At 40.4% G+C, this 17,089-nt stretch overlaps 1 protein-coding gene across 6 annotated transcripts in view; it reads left to right on the top strand.

Moving 5' to 3' along the window:
• The window catches only part of adirf (adipogenesis regulatory factor), a 296,791-nt gene that overhangs the window by 235,756 nt on the left and 43,946 nt on the right, over positions 1–17,089 (top strand). The window contains exon 6 of one of the 6 annotated variants that reach the window (XR_013806650.1): positions 13,820–14,183. The exons of the other annotated variants lie outside the window; for them this stretch is intronic. The gene's annotated coding sequence lies outside the window, so the exon portion shown is untranslated. Of the gene's footprint in view, positions 1–13,819; positions 14,184–17,089 lie in introns of those variants that run through there. 6 annotated transcript variants of the gene reach the window in all.

Below are 17,089 nucleotides of genomic sequence, written 5' to 3'. Positions count from 1 at the left end.
TTCCCACAGAGGTTGCATAGACTTTTATGTGTCTAATCACACTGTTTTGTGTTGCATGCTAGATTATGCTTCAGTTCTCAGTGTGACTCTTGTGGTGGAATACGTTTTAAGGATAATGCCACAGTGGCATTAGTTCACAAAACAAACAGAAGACAGCTACTCATTATAAACTATTCATCTGATAAGCTTGTTATGGTACATGAGAGATTACATCACAGTGATTATTCTCTTGAACCAGAATTGAGTTTTCATTGGATGTCAGCGTCACACACTAAAATACAGTAATTACATATCACGGGAATACTTCCTATTACTGACCTTTTCTCTACACATGTTGTAGAATTGCATGTTGTGGAACTTTGCTCCCTGTAGTTGACTTGCTGATTAATCCGTTTGTATTTCATGAATCCACTACCACTCAAGAACTGTCTTTGTCTGAAAATGAATATTTGTTATAGAGATATTTGCCCTTTAATTTAATTTAAAGTGCAAGCCAACAATTCTCAAGGTTGCCATGTTAGCATGTGAAAAACAATTATTTGTATCCAATGAATTCCCTTTGTTAGTAATGTTTCCATTTTTGGTTCAAGTTCTGATTTATTTTCTTTCGTGTTTGAAAAACGAGGAATCCTGGGAAATGCCAGGAGCCATTGTTCGTCTGATACCCAGAACAAGCACAAAGCTAAGACCGACTCTGCTACAAACAGAACATCTCCTGTGTGTCTTCTTGTTCTCCTTTCAGTGGAAACAAGCAGAGGGAGACACATGACAGGCTGCCATGGTGATCTATAAAAAATTAAAGCTTGTAAAATAATACAGGCACCTTCTAGTAAGCTTTGGGGAAAATCCAGACAGCCGAATACAGAGCTGAGCAGAGATTCCAAACTCATCATTTATCCCGGACAAAATGTATCGGGCTCATTGGAGGTCAGCCCTCTGTTGTGACTGTGGTCCGGGCGAGTGTGTGGCTACTGGGCAGAGGTTCCAGGGTCACGCGCTGACATGCCACGAGGAAGATGTGTAATGAAGCATTACACACAGCTGGTGCTTGCCAGGGCAGGCCCCAGGTCACAACCACATACTGTATGAAAGGTCATTTTCGGACAGAAACTGTTTTAGATTAAATGAGCGTTTCTATGGTGCTAGGGAAGAGATGTAGGCACTAGCTAACAGTAGGTTAACCTTGGTTTGGTGTGGCACTCAGGACAACCTAAAGACTAAGAAAAGATGACAAATGACTTTGATAGCATGCGATTGACAACTAAACCTCTTTGTCAATGTATCCCTGCAAAGCTGCAAAGCAGATCTCATCAAGTAATGTATAGCGGCAGTACAATGAACGACGAAGGGTAGCCCAGGGGTAATCGATGATTTGAGCTACCAATCTGTTCCAGGTGCTTTATGATGTGACTGAGGTAATTATCACCGGATCAATAAAAGAGTTTGTTGTGCAGAGGAATGGGTGAGGGAGGGGTAATTGGTTTCTGCTGCTGAACTCATCTTATGTATGTATTTTTGCAACCTGGGGATTGGGCTTGAAAATTATTCTCTCCAGAAGTAGGAAAAAGTCTGTTTGCACGGCACTGTTCATTCCCTTTGGGTTCAGGATCAATAATAAGACATGTCCATTGGTCTATTTGCATTTGCATACAACATTAATATCTCACAAATGGAGCTTCAGTGAGTCTTGGAGCAAATAAGGATATAGCAGGGTCGGGAATAAAGTATGGGAGGGGGGAGAGAGAGAAGACAAAATGTGCAACTTCAGAGGAAAGTTCATTTCATTTTTTATTTTGACTTGTATCTCTGCTTAACTGAAAATTAAAACACAGATTAATGTTTTTCTTGACTTTGAGCAGTTTGCTAACCCACTTTAAATCAGTTTCCTGCTAAATATGTTTGAAGTGTGGACTGTGTTGAAACATTTATTTTTGCTGTCATCTTAAGAAAACCATATCTGTAATAGAAAGCTGGAATGATTTACAACAGTAGGAGTAAAACAGGACTACAGGTCAAGAGGACGGAGTCGCAGGAAACATGGTGGGGGGCTAAGTGACTGTGAGGTGTTGGTAATAGAGGTCCCACTCGGTTGGCCTGGTGACCTGGAGTGGAAGAAATGGTGTGAGGTTTGTAGAAGCCTTGGAAACAGGGTTTACTACAGGTGAAGCTTATTCATATTGATATGCATCTCCACCTCTGACCGACCCTTAGCAGCTTTAGCTAATAATCTCCCTGATGCTACTCTACACCTCACACCGCTGTCTTGCAGATGGTTCTCCTCAAATGATGTACCTCTCTGTTCAGCTTCCTGTGGGTAAACTTAACCCCTTGTCTGTCCGAAGCCCCTCTTGACCTCTTTGTTTTATTGATGAGGGATTTCATGTCTTGTATAACCTGGTCTTTGCTGTTGTTTTATATAGTGTAACTGCAGGGACCGCCCAGTCTGCAAAGGACATTTTGCACATTCTTTTGATGTAGTATGAAACATCCAAAGAATCCTCATGTGCTTCACAGAGCAGCATCCATTCCACATAACACTGTCTTGTTTATTACTCATGAGACCACAATCTTACAGTTGTGGTGGCAACACATGATAGGCTCATAGGCCCACCTGCAGTATATTTTGTGTGGCAGAGGATAAAGCAAGTTTATTTTTGCATAAAACAACCCTGGTACCTTAGTCCAGGGTTGTGTATGTCTTTTTAGTGCAAATGTTGTGATTGCATTCCCCAGATGCAACGAAAAGGCTGAATGCATTGACATATTGTTACATTTTAATGTGAACTCAGCCTTGTTTATTCTTCAAACGTCCTTTATGCATTGTTGATCATTTAAGTGTTGATGTATTGTTAATGAGGATCTGGAATTTAATCAAATCAAATTAAACTATTAATTAAACTAATGTCTAACAAAATAATAATTTGTGTATTTTTATCTGAACTATTGCCCTTGTGCCGGTCACCTTCCCAGCACTAAACAATACAATTTGTTTGTTGTTGTCCCTCTCCGTTTGCCCCCCATCCTAAGCATTTGCAGCAGTCCTAATTCATTGTAAATGAGATTGATGCTTACAAAAACACTCCAAGACAGTATTGCAATCGATTCAGTTTGATTTATTGTCTTTGCAGTTTCAGCATGCATGGTAACAACAGAAACTTTCTGAGCGGCCTCACCCTGCAGAAGCGACCCCTCTGTATGGCTGTATGGTGTAGAATCAACGCTCCTAAGCTGTGCTCATCATATTTCATTACTGTAATTCACAATGAAGGTAATTTTTATGAATTGACAGAGGAAAGACCAGTTTTTGTCCAAACTTAATTAAAACTCAGGCGTAGCTCTCTCGGCAAAGCTTTTTTTTCTTCCTCCATGATTCAATAATCAACAGAAGTAAATCATCTACAGTCTATTGCATCAGTCTCCAGCAGGCTGGAACAAATGCAAAAAATAAATAGACCTACCCTGGCATGCTCCGAGTTACTGGCAGGTGCTACAAGGTTACTCTGTGGAGCTCTCACAGGCACCTTTACACCACATGGCCACAATTATCTCACAGAAAGGCTTTTTAAAGCACTGTGCTGTGATCTATGGAGTGCTGATCAGCTGTGATATCAGCTACAGTATACTTCTTATATTATCCTGTGATTTAGTGTAATCACAATATATCCTCGGTGCTGCTGGTGCCACTATAGCTTCACTAATTACTAATGGTGATTTAATGTAACTGTGTGACCATCCTGCACAGGCCCCAGCCCCGCACTGTTGTCCTTGTAAATTAGGTGTGCATCAGTGATTAATGGTTAACAGCCAGTATTCCAGGAGAAGCATCATCAGCAAAGAATTTAATTAAATGGTTGTCTCAATTACTTAGCAAACTAATGTAGCTTAAACAGAAGCTAACTCAAATGTCACCCACACGGATAAAGTGTTACATTAAGACTCAAATACTAATCTGTATGAATACAGGTGTAAAGACATGTTAATTGAACAATAAAGCATACGAAAGCAATGTAGGACATCGAAATGCTTTTTACACTAGAAAAAACATTTCCTGCAGAAAATGCGTGTGAATGCTGTAAACTGTGAACATAGTTTGCTGAATGTACATGAAAATGCAGAAAAAGCTGTATATTTTATTAGTTGAATGGTCTCTGTAGTTGCTTTTAGCTACAAAAACCAAGTAAGTGTGTTGCTGAACTGAGCGGAGAAATGCAGAAAAGGGAAATGATTTGAATCAAAATTGTTACAGCTCAAATGCATTGCAATGACTTTGTTGGAAACTTGAAAGTGAAATGTTAAACTGGAAGAGTAGGAAAAATAGTGAAGAAGCTTAATATTTAAAATAAAAGGTATAAACAACAACATGTATAGCCTCAATGTCCTGAAATAGCTGAATAAGTTAATAGTTGAGTGGTTTCTGTAGCTGAAAGTAGGCTGAAGGAGTTAGATATTAAATGTAAGTAGTAGTGAATGAATGTTTACAAACACCTGTGTGTGTAAGCCCAGAGATCAAAGGTTACCATGGTGACGACGTTATCAAACACCTGTTTACGTGAGCCCAGAGATCAAAGGTTTCCATGGAGATGTGCTGTACAAGGAGTGCTCTGAAGGAGAAATAAACCTCTTACATTTCTAACTAGAGTTTCAAAACGGTGTGTGTGTGTGTGTGTGTGTGTGTGTGTGTGTGTGTGTGTGTGTGTGTGTGTGTGTGTGTGTGTGTGTGTGTGTGTGTGTGTGTGTGTGTGTGTGTGTGTGTGTGTGTGTGTGTGTGTGTGTGTGTGTGTGTGTGTGTGTGTGTGTGTGTGTGTGTGTGTGTGTGTGTGTGTGTGTGTGTGTGTGTGTGTGTGTGTGTGTGTGTGTGTGTGTGTGTGTGTGTGTGTGTGTGTGTGTGTGTGCGTGCGTGCATGATGTTCAGTGTTTGTTTGTGTATGTGTGTCTCTGTCTGGCTGTGTGTGTGCGAAAATATGTAGTATTAACATCCAGTGTTTGTGTGTGCGTGTACCAGTCTGTCTGTGGGCGTGTCTGCTCTGATTACATGATGTCACTCAGGTGTGCGGCCCCAATCTGCCCAGCAACACCATGGTTACCAACTGTAGAACTGAGTCCTATTAAGAATGCAATGAGGATTATATCTGACAATTTTGCCACCTGTTAAAAAACTATGGCTCCTATCAAAAAAATTACCAGAAAGTGAGCATCAGGGAACCCCAATGAACTGATCAGTGGCGTAACTATCGACGGTGCAGCCGGTGCAACGCATAACTGCATGAAACCGTATGGCACTATACATTTTATACCCTTTCTTTAGTAGAATTGTATAAATTGGCTAACAAGGTAATCAGTTTGTCTGTGATTTGCAGACCATGCGTGGTGAACTGCATGTTAGAGAAGATGAGATCTCAGACTGGCTTACAATCAAGTGGCAAATGCCATAGTAAGGATGGATGATAGGCTAACTTTAAAAAATAAATAAATAAAATAAATGCCTTGCGATCTACCCACACTACCTTTGCGATCGACCGGTCGATCGCCCCTGCTCTACACTCTAAGTGATGATGTCATGCACTCTAGCCCTGAAGCCCATAGACACCCATTATAAAATCTAAAAAAGCCTGAAAATGTACCAACACTTAAACAGTGATAAGTCAAAAACAGTTAAAGATATCAAGAATCTGAAAAATACGTTTTATAGCTGAAGGTATTGTGATCATTTTAAAGTTGGAATGAAGTCTCTAGCTGAAAGTATGTGGAAGAAGTAGCATTTGGCGCAAGGTGTAGGTAAAAGAGGATTTGAAGGTTCCTCTCATTGAGTTACATGTTCAAAAAAGAGTTTAAAAAGCTGAATATTTCAAAAAGTATAAATTATAATTCTCCCATCATGTGCTGAAAAGGCTGAATAGTTTGATATTTGAATGGTTTCTATAGCTGAAAGTATGCTGAAATTATTGAGAGCCAAACTATTTGGTGAAATAAGAAGAAGATGATTAAAGAATCGAAGAACTATACTATATATTCCTCCCCTAGAACAATAAAATAAAAAAGATTGGAGGACCACTTACCGTTGGACGACACAGCAATAGTAGAATTTGCAGGATATTTTTCGGACCTGTATATTTCCGAAATAAAAAAAAATCCCCCTAAATTAATTGCTTCTATCAACTGGTCCAATTCGTGAGCTGCACTGCAAAAGACAAAGTGCCGAGCCAAACACGGTGCCCTGTGCCATCAATCACTGCTCTCTATTAACTACCCCACCTCCCATCGCAAAGAAAACAATTAAAGTTAAACTTGTTGATTTGTTATGGTAGACCATAAATCACACTGGTATGTGAAACCCACCATCTCCTGGGGCCCCTTTTCATGTTCTTCGATCAGTGAGCCGGGGTTAGAAGCACTGCTTTGAACCTCTGCAACTGTTTGTTTAGTTCATGTTATTTTTGAAGAAAATGATAGTTTAAATATGCCAAATGAAAGCTCCTTACGTGGGCCTGTAAGCTCTGTACATGTACACATAGATAACACGCTTACATTATTTGAAAATAAAAAAAAACTTTTCAGAGGGAGGGAAATACTGAAGAGTATGCCGTCTGTGTGGCATTATGCTTCTTCAGCACAGGAGAGAAGAGTTTTCTGTTTGTCTCAGCAGGATGTCATTTTGAAATGTGTAGTGACACATTGTTTTCAACAGCCAAAACAGGAGCAGCTAATGAGCTGTTCTCCTCTCATAATGTTCCCTCCTTTTGGGACTGGCTATTGTTGTTTTTTGCTCCTACATTTCATCATATTTCTGTTTTTTGGTTTTGACAATTCAAACAGAATGTGTGGATTAGACCTCTCCATCACTCTTGGCCACTTATCGGTCAGCTATTCTGGTCTTTGTGATGTCTTTGTCTGCCAGGGTAAGGGAGGTGGGCATTGTGATCATGTCTGGACCCTGAACGGAGTGAGTCACCATTTGGCCATTACAACTCATTGTATGGATATGGGGCTGCCACTGCTAATAGTATGCATTATGAGCAGAGGAAAAGAGAGGTACTGTAGACCATGCTGCATAACTGCCAGCTCATATTAGAGATTCAGGGACGTTCTGGGATCATGCAGAGAGCACACAGATTCTCTGCATGTGACGTCACAGGAGAGAGGAGGAAGGAAAGCCGCTTTCTAATGAGATACAGCAGAGAGACTGTCCGTGGCACACAGGAGACCTTGTTATTGTCCGGGGAAGGCCACGGGTCAGACAGTCTCCGTCTGACATTTTTATGGTAGGATTTTTGTCTGAAGAATATTAAGTGCACTAAGGCTTCACAAGTGATGAGAATTAACACATGTTTTGTCAACTAAAGCTGCTTCAAATCAACAAATCCCTGCCTAACTTTGTTAAATTGCATAACAAATTAGGTTAATACAGCCAATAACAACACTCCCAGTGGCTTGACAAATCACCATATCTCATTGAAATCATGCACAACACACAGCTTATATTGTCTCTTATGGAATTTCTTTTAATCCAATAATTGAATAAAAACATCACGCTCATCACCGTTTTGGTCTGCAAAAGCTAATCTACCACTCGCAGGGTTTGCATTCCATTGGTAAAAAAACAAATTAAGTTGTTGACACCGGATATTCATTACATCCAGCCGTTTAAAAAATGTCACTTGACGGATTATAATTGTCTTGGTGCTGTCTATTAATCGTAAGGTTCACATTTGAAATAAATGTGATTCCGTGTAACAAATCTCTTTGTGCTGAAAACAAGATAGGGAAGTCATATCCATTAAACAGTCATTCATTCTGCAGTTCCACCTAATTGAGAAAGCAGCATTATATTTCTGTTTCCATAACTTTACAGTTGGCACAATACATGCGGAATGACTTCTCTTGTTACTGGAAAAAAAATCATCTCTCGGGAAAACATGATGTGTGCTTCACCAGAGCAGAGTAGCGCTGTGCAGAGATGTGAAGTTCACAATGTGGAAAAAACCCAAGTGAACTGCAGAGCCACAGGTCACAGAGCTGGTGTGCATCAGCAAGCTCTTGGAGCCATGTAGGGTACAAATACAAAATACACTCGGGCTGGCTGGAAAGTGTTCTCATAGGAGATCAGCATGGAGAATATACTCCCATGCAAGAGCACATACTGTACATTGGTGCCAACTTCGCCTGAAGCTCTTACAGCTAGGCGTTGAGCAGAATCTCAGCATCCGTATCTAAGCCAACTATCGTGGTGTGAACAAACATATTGTATAGCCAGTTGCCAATAAAGTCACTTTGGCTGGTACTGACTTTGATTTCTGGCATGTAATCAGAGCCCCGTCTCTGTCTGGCAGACACAGCTAAGCTAATGAGCTAAGCATGAGAAGTGTGACAGCCTACCTGCTGACTTCAGAGCACAGACTTTCAACTAAAAGGCAGGACGGCTAAGAGCCCTGCTGAAATGCATTTCTTTCAATTAGACTTTGAGAACCCCAGATTCCCTTCCACTCAGCCTTGGCTGAAAATGATTCTGAGTTAATGTCATGGATAACCACAGGTTTGTTGTTTCATACAGGACAAAACAAACATGACTAGATGTTTGTTTGAGGACTCTGATTTGTTCAGCACTTACTCAGTGTTCTGAATGATTAGCAGCTAATGGTATTTGTTTGCCAGAATCATTGCAGTGGTTTTTCACAGAATGAAGTGCTATGTGTGCTTCAGGCAAAAAGTAAAATCCATGTGGGAAACTTCTTTAAGTTTTGGAGAACTCCACGAACCAATTTAAATGAGAAAATGTGTTGATATGGAATCATACAGCTTTGATTTGCGGTGAGACATTGGCACAATCTGTATGCACGTTTGACTGTATGCACGTTTGACTGCTTGACAACGCTGCAGGGGTCTGCAGAGAAAGTCGAGGATTTGGAACGTCTCTGCACTTCACAAAAACAAAGACTGACTGTAAGATTTGCGCCGAAAGTTCAGTAGGTTCTGGGAGTCTGTTTGAGCTGGGCACATTCAAAACAATGTCACCCAGAAGGCTTTTTTGTCTCAGTGCTAGCTACACATGACAGCATAGTGTAGCTGCTGAAATTAAAGATAAGAGAGGCGGAGGATGGGGGAGAGCGCTCAACCTTTTATGGGACAGAATGGGAATGTTATGACAGACAAGAAGCGAACACAAAGAGGTTCATTTCACAGTGAAGGTAGGGAATGACAAAAAATAGGTATGATGAACTTGAAGCTTTCAATTCTTCTTGCATGGTTTTCGGACAGTCTGCAGAACTGTGAAGCTGCGTGTTCTGCAGAAACATCCCTGCTGTTTGTGTGTGTGAGCTTTTCCTTTCCATTTGTATTCCACCAGATTCATCACCACCACACAAGGATGGCGCTCTGCCATTTCTTCTCTGACAGATAATTCTAAATCACCTCCTGCTTTAGAGACCGGCGGCTGCTGGGTTGTTTTAATCACACATAATTGATTTTATTTTAACAAAGCATATGAGAGGAGAAATCCTACCACCTCTACCTTCAATTATAAAATGTGTTCTTCTTTGCTGCTTTCATGATCCAAATGGCGAATTAAAAATAACTAAATAAAATTGTCGACGTGGTTAAACTTGAAATGAAACAAGCTGCCAAAGACTTAACATTCAATTCACACAGTGTTGAACAATCTGTTCCATTTCCCTCTGTGGCTGTAAGAAAAACGCTTCAAAAAACTCCAAGAGGGTTATTTAACAAATAGCCTCCCAGGAACAGGGGTCCCCCGGCTTTTACATTCCTGGAACTGTCATTCTTGTAATATGGGGTTATGTTGACCTCGGTAATCTCTACTCCAACTTAAATTGCATGTAATTGCAGAAATTGCTACGGACGAGGACATTTTGGTAATGTTTGCTCTGTGGCATTTTGTTTTACACGAGCCTACTACTCATGACGCCGGGCTCTGGATAAGCTGCTGGGAGCAGAGCGGCTCTGCTACAGATTTATAGTAGAGATTATACTTGCCTGCTGGAGAGTACCTACAGCCTCTTACCTATCCCCTCCAAATGTGCCTTTGTGATATATTCATAGATACACATGTAGGTGCATGCAGTGCTATATGTGATTGAAGTGAGACTGGATGTATGGCTACAGCTCAGGAATACCTAATCACTTTCCACAACAGGATTTCCAAAAATGTGTTTCTATAAATTGCCCCCCCTGTTCTAAGAGCACTTTGAAGCAAAGCATTATATTCTTCTGAAACAACAGTGAATGTTCATGCTGTCGATGCTTGTAAAGACAACATCCTCTGCTCAGATGGTGGTGTGAATATTGTATTGTATTTGAAGCTGAAAGCCTGTGAATAATTGTCCATGATGAAAAGTTCTATAGAATCAAACCGAACACATACTGTAATGTAGCTACACACAGAAGAAAGTAACTCTCATCCAACAATATACTGTAGAGGCTATTTCAAATGCACTTTGTGATCCACTAATTTGACCCGACGCTCCCTCCTCTCAGCGTAGAATGACGCACAGTGATAACTCAAAAATAATGTCTCAACGCTTTTGTCTAAGCCCCGCACCATGTGGGCCTGTGTATTGGCAGGCGATCCATGCTTTGACAAAATAATCCCTCTCTGAATGGCGGACATTATCCACCTCTGCCTCTCTCCCCAGTTGATCCGTATTCTGGGACTCTTCCATGTTAACCAGCGTGCAGAACTGCCCCTTGCTCAATTTTACTGGGTCTCCTTTCTTTTGCAAATTGAGCATTGCACATGGTTAATGATCATTTAAATATTATAAATGATGAATATTCCTTTTCTTTTCTGTAATTCTTTCGTAAATTAATTGATGATAGATAAGTGTGGCTCAAATGACCAGTTACAGATTTGTGAAAGCATCACATTCATTAAATGACAGGCCCATAGTGAGTTTGTCTAAATTAGCAGAGGAGTAAAGTCTCCAAATGACTTTCCTGTCTTGCTCTTAATTACATGAACTATTGTGTACATTATAAATTATCCTCATAACTGGACCCTGAATTGCTGATATTACAGAACTGCCTCCAGAGTGCTGCGTGAGATATTTATATTAAATTATTCCCCGCTACTGTTTATAAATCTTACCAGTTACACATGAGGACGAGGGATGCAAATTCAAATGAAAGAACCTAAAAGATTATTGGACAGGGTAATATTTTGCACTGGATCAATCATAAAAAGGTGACGCCAATGGCCAGACAACCTCTTAATGTTCAATATAGCCAGTAAAGTCCCTTATTGTGATTTATTGGGGGACATGAATTAGATGCATTTTAGGCAGGTCTGGCACTACGATTGTATAGAAGAGTCTAAGAAAATGTCCATACTTGTCACTCTGTTCATTACCATGGGAAACATTGCAGGATGTTTATTTTTAATAAAATAGACAACAAAGCACTGTATGCTTTAGGGCGTAATATGATAATATGATTGATTGATTGATTGATTGATTGATTGATTGATTAACAGATAGCTTCCACAAGGTGTTGTCCGTCCTTTACTCAGAATTAAAACACTTTCACGCTGTGTTGTCAGTTCATGGCTGGTAATTGTGACATTTTGGAAGCATTAACATGTCTTGTTCTGTGTTTCGTTGTCCCTATCGTAATCCTCTCGTGTCAAATCTGCCAAAAACAAAACACACATTGCCAAATGCGATGCTTCAAATTGTGCCACAAATGAATGGTTGACGTCACAGTGATGATGCCCATTTTTTATTTACTATCCATGTTCCCATCAGTAAGTAGATATACAGCAAAACAAGTCTGAAGCTCAAAAAACTAATATGGATGATATCAGTCATCCAATGTAGGTAAAGCCACATGTATTGGACATGGTGTAATGTTTGCACTGTATGGGATTTTATTTACAGCATTACTTTATGTTGACTGAGTCAGTGAAGCGTAACATCTGGTTGCTCAGTCGGAAAGGTTAGCTAGCTTTCAGGACCGCCACTGTGTGCACAGCAAAGTGATTATTCAGCACTTATGGAACACTGGTGCTGACTGAGGCACTGCTTTGTGACGCAACCCCCTACTACACCAAAGCAAGTATATATTTTCTGACTCTTAATACCACACCGTTTGGAGTAAATATATTCTTAATCGATTAGGTTATTAAAAGCGATTAACCTAAAATGAATTAATCATTCACATATTAAAGAAATGTAGCCATACGTCGGTGGCTCCTGATGAAATTAAACTTGGAGAAGTGGTTAAAGATTAATTGTCTGTGTGTTCTTGGGGCATGAAGCCATAAGCTATGAAAGTGATATGATGTAACTCAGTCATTAAGAAATGGCTGCTTCATGCAACCTATCTCCTTGGTCTGCCATCTAGCCGGTAATCTCCCCAGCCAAGGTCATGGCTATCAGCCATCAAGTGGCCATCAGTCACTTCCTGACAAAGTAATACATATAAGGCCTAATCATTAATTACCTTCTCTTGACATGGCCTGCTTTTTATTATAATTTGTGACAAAGGAGAAATCAATAATGTTTTAATGAAATATATTGGGTGCCACAGGTACCGCTGACATTCGGTTTGCACAGAGGAAAGTCACATCAAACTTTTAAGTGGCTCTGTTTATCCACGGGCAGATTGATTGGATATGATTCTTCCCCAGCGTTTGGCTGTTCTTTCACTTAATCCCTGGAGTGCAGATGTTGTCAACTCGATTACAACTCCTGGCAAGAATGAATACACTTGGCATGGTGAAATTTTTTAGATAAATATCTGTCTACTTGAGAAGACACTTTTAAGCCTGGAGCTCCAACAAGAATAAACGGCTGGGCAATTGTTTATGAATCTGTAAATGAATTGAAACAGAATCAGACATCCTTAAATACGTGTGTCCTTTTCTTGTACTACCAAAAGAGAGTGGTGATGAATTCATGGGAAAATTGAGTCACAGAGCTTTTCTTTAGTATCTCTCCAAACATATAACATATTTCCGGCCACTTAACATAAATGTATTCCCTTCATTTGAAAGCCAGTTATCTTTTCAGAGCTGCCCAAGGATTAAACACGTTGAATGAACAAGGATCAGTGGAATGTCTGATGAGCTGACGTCAAACTCTCTATCTCTCGCTGTGAAATCGCAGAGGGAAAAAAACGCCTAGTGTCATCAGACTCCCATTATTATGTTTTTTTTCCCATCTAATGGCAACCTGATAATGCTTGTACGGATAGCCATACTAATTGTGTCCTGCTGCAATATGGAAATGCAATGAATGAGAAAGAGGCCCAGCAGAGGGAAGGTCAAGTTAATAATGCCTTGCTGCTAATGTGTGTACTTTTTACTTCATGCTGATGTGAAGGGGGAGGAAGGTATCGATAAAAAGGAAAACTCAACAAAACGTTGCAGACAGACAACGGAAATAAGCATTAGGGAAAGAGAAGAAGGGGAGTGAAGGAGAGAAAATGGGTGTTCACCAAAAAGAGAAATATTGGAGGGAGGATAGAAGATTTTGAGAGAGAGAGAGAGGCAGTGATGAGAGAGCGCATTAGTAGGAGAAAGAGAGGGAGGAGGAGTGATAGAGTCACAGAACAAAAGGAAGACAGAAAATGGGGAGGGAAAGCTGAGAAACAGAAGAGATTGAGGGCCAGACGAGGGGGGAAAGTGCTGGAGTGCCCCCCACAGGCCTGCTGACGTACCTCCATAGCAACACACACTGACCCACGTTTCATTTTAATGCATTGCTTGTGTGCATTGAAACATTACACAATGATCACCTGAATGATTGTAGTAATTTTCTAATAAGATAAGTGCAGTGAATTAAATGAATGCAATTTCTTTTTCTGACAGGCTTGTTTCCCCATCACATACAGTACACTATTTAGACTTCTTCAAATATATATGCAGCCTGAGAAAATGAGCCAACAGGAGCGTGTGACAGTGTTAGGACAAACTCCAACACCCAGAGACTCACCTTGCTGCTGAATGTGTGTGGAACAGGAAACTCAACACCCCCAAGGTCAATCAACGCATCACATCCCACTTGTGTTACCATGAGAACAAGAGGCACAGCAGTCTCATTTATATTCGCAGTCACACAGATGTACATTTGCAATAGCAATTAAATGCCATTTTGCCTTTGTAGGCAGAAAAAAACAGCGATTACAAAACCATTGCAAAGTCTCTGCAGCAAATGTTGATTTCATTAAATAAATGTGGCTTCTCGTACCTTTTTCATTCCATCCTCACAAAAAACAGATTTAAGTTGTGTCGTGATGATATGCATGTTTGATTTTTCACGTTCATTTCTACCTAAAAGTGTAGTCAATACAAATTTAAAGTGGGTGTTAAAATGCCAAGAGCGCATTTTAAATAATGTTACGAGTGAACATGATTTGAATCAAGCTAAAAGCAAAGAAGCTGTACGAGCAGTGAGTGCCCTCCGTCTCTGTGTCTTGTCTGTGAAGTTTGCTCAGCACCGTGAGGTCGCTGGGGAGAACAAATCCATGGATAGTTTAAACCTGAGGGTTGATTCTGTGGCAGGAACACAAACACACGCCCCTGTGTGTGCAGCAGTCTCGTCTTGTAACTGTAAAGGAGCTGTGTCAGGAACTGAAAGACCTTCAGCCAGGGAGAGCAAAGAGATGAAGGTGAAGGTTACAGGGGCTGCATACGCCTTTTTAGTTGTCTTTTTTTCTTACATCATTTCAAAAATTCACTCAGCATATGCTGCTGCTGTTAGGGACTAGAACAAAATGATACAAGTCTCCAATGCTCGACTCAGTGGGCTCTGATTTGAAGGGTCAGGTGTTTCATGACTAAACATGCCGAGGCTCTCTATAAATAGTGTAGAGCAAATGCTCATAATGGCCTCGGAGTGCTGGGGAAGCATGACTGACATTTAGCATGCGCATATATAACAGAAAGCTCCCAGACCTGCCCGTAAGTTGCTCTGTACGTAGCGTGGCAGAGTACTTATTGATCTGCAATTGCCTCATAAAGGCATTTCTCAGCAAATAAGAAACAACGCTTAAATGGTCATGCATTTATTCATTCTCCTCATGACCTCACTCTCCCGGAGAGAAGAGAAAATAACCAAGCAATCAGAATGAATTTCGAAAGAAATGAGTTGGATATTCAGTACATCTTAAGTGTCTATTTAACATATTCTTTAGTATTTAGCTAAACTCATCTCAAGGGAGCCATTGCTTTTATCAAGGGTAGCAGAGCTAGCACAAAAGCTACAGTAATGCTAGCAAACGGCCAGCTGACCACTACTGGCTCTTACGATGTTACAGTATCTTCAACGACTCTGAGTTTGACAACATTGTTTGACGGGTTTTTATCAGTGGAAATATTTCAGTAGGATTTTATTATTTAATATGTTGAAAGATTGAATTAGGCATCAAGTAAGTAATTACCTGATATGTCTGTACTGGTCAGACCTACAGGAAGTCTTTAGCTTTGCAATGTAGCCATGAATTGATGAATGAAAGATTCTAAAACTGCAGTAATAGAAGTGTTGGACATTCTTCTAATGTGGTTTTCCAAATGAAATTTCCCCCAAAGATGATCATTTATAATGGATTTAATAACGTGATTTGGAGGACAGTTAGCTTTCAACAGGTGTTTTTCACTTCATAGTTTATCATGTTTTTTTTATTTTTAAAGGTTTGCATTGTTAGAATCAGTTGGTCAAAAACAATAGAGGTCAGAGAAATATATGTTTTTATCCATTCACTTTCTGTGCTGTAGAAGGTTTTACTCTAAAGTACAAATAGATAGGCAAGGCTACTATTTGTCCATAGATCCTGCAACCTTCACTAGCTCAGGTCAAATCAGTGCATAGAGAGTCTCTGCAACTTCGTCATGAAGCTTATTATATAGGAGCCGGTGTTATGCGCCAAATGAACATTGTTATTGTATTTTGTGACAATGCCTGTGATTTTGGCAGATGAACTTGATTGAGCATCGTTTAACGTAAAGCATCAATGCATTAAAGCGTCCAATCAATCACCAGTAATAATGTGTAGAAAAATAAATTGTTTCAGAGTAGCTGCTCCTCCTGAACCCAATGATTGACTCTGCAAAAATGGCACATCAATGACTGCGCATCCATTGGCCCCCGGCAAGGACTTGATAACAATAGCCCACCTGGACTCTGCCATTCCAGCTCAATGTAATCAAACTTTGTGTGCTCAGAAAATGCAGACATGTTAAAATCTGAAAGGATGACATTAAGGATGAGAGATGAACAGGATGACAGAGGGCTGTGTGAGACAATAAAATCAAGGCCATCCGAGAACCAAGATGGATTGATGAGTCCATTGAGTGGAGATGGCATTCAGCCAGCTAGCATAGAGGTCAATGCAGAAAGATATCTCTTGGAAGAAATGATGCATTTAAGAGGGCCAAGGCTGCCAGGGTGGGCTCACTGGCGGGGAGAGAAAGGGGGCGATATGAAGTGAGCGATGGATGAGGAGGCGGGGAGGGGAGGCCGATATGTAGATGAAGAGGAGACGTGAGAAATATTTAAAATGAGCAAGAGAGATGATGGCCAGCGAAATAAAGATATATTAAGCAGAACACAGGTAAGTGGACAATGGGAAGGGAAATGTTGAAGCGAGAGTCAGAGAGAGGGATGACAGGTTAGAGGCGGAAGACAGAAAGTGACAGTTGGAAAAAACATGATGTGATGAGCCAAGTCATTTGAGTTAAAGCTCGGAGCATTAATGATACATTTGTAACATTACTCGTAACAATGTTAGCTGGTAAAAATACAAAAAGGACCCACCAAACACATAGTGTACCAGAGAGCCTCTCTTCTGGTTTCATAGCACAGTGTGAGCCAACAACACTGTGCCTGGGAGACTGGTTTTATTAATCAAAGTGATTATTCAATGAGTCAGGCACTCACACAAACAAGGACAAATAATGGGTTTGAGCCTTAGCCACCAAAATGAAAAATATCACCCATCTGCCCGTTGTGATTTGCTGCGATGGATCCGGCTAAGTGTCTGCTAACACCCCGGCTGGCTAATTGAGTTAGGTTTATAATGGCGAGGTCCACAATGACATTTATGCAACCCATCTGCCACATAAATAAACAATGCCAATGGA

This window comes from Notothenia rossii (assembly GCF_949606895.1).
Source record: "Notothenia rossii genome assembly, chromosome: 3".
NCBI classification, from domain to species: Eukaryota; Metazoa; Chordata; class Actinopteri; order Perciformes; family Nototheniidae; genus Notothenia; species Notothenia rossii.
This window is presented reverse-complemented; position numbering and strand designations above follow the sequence as displayed.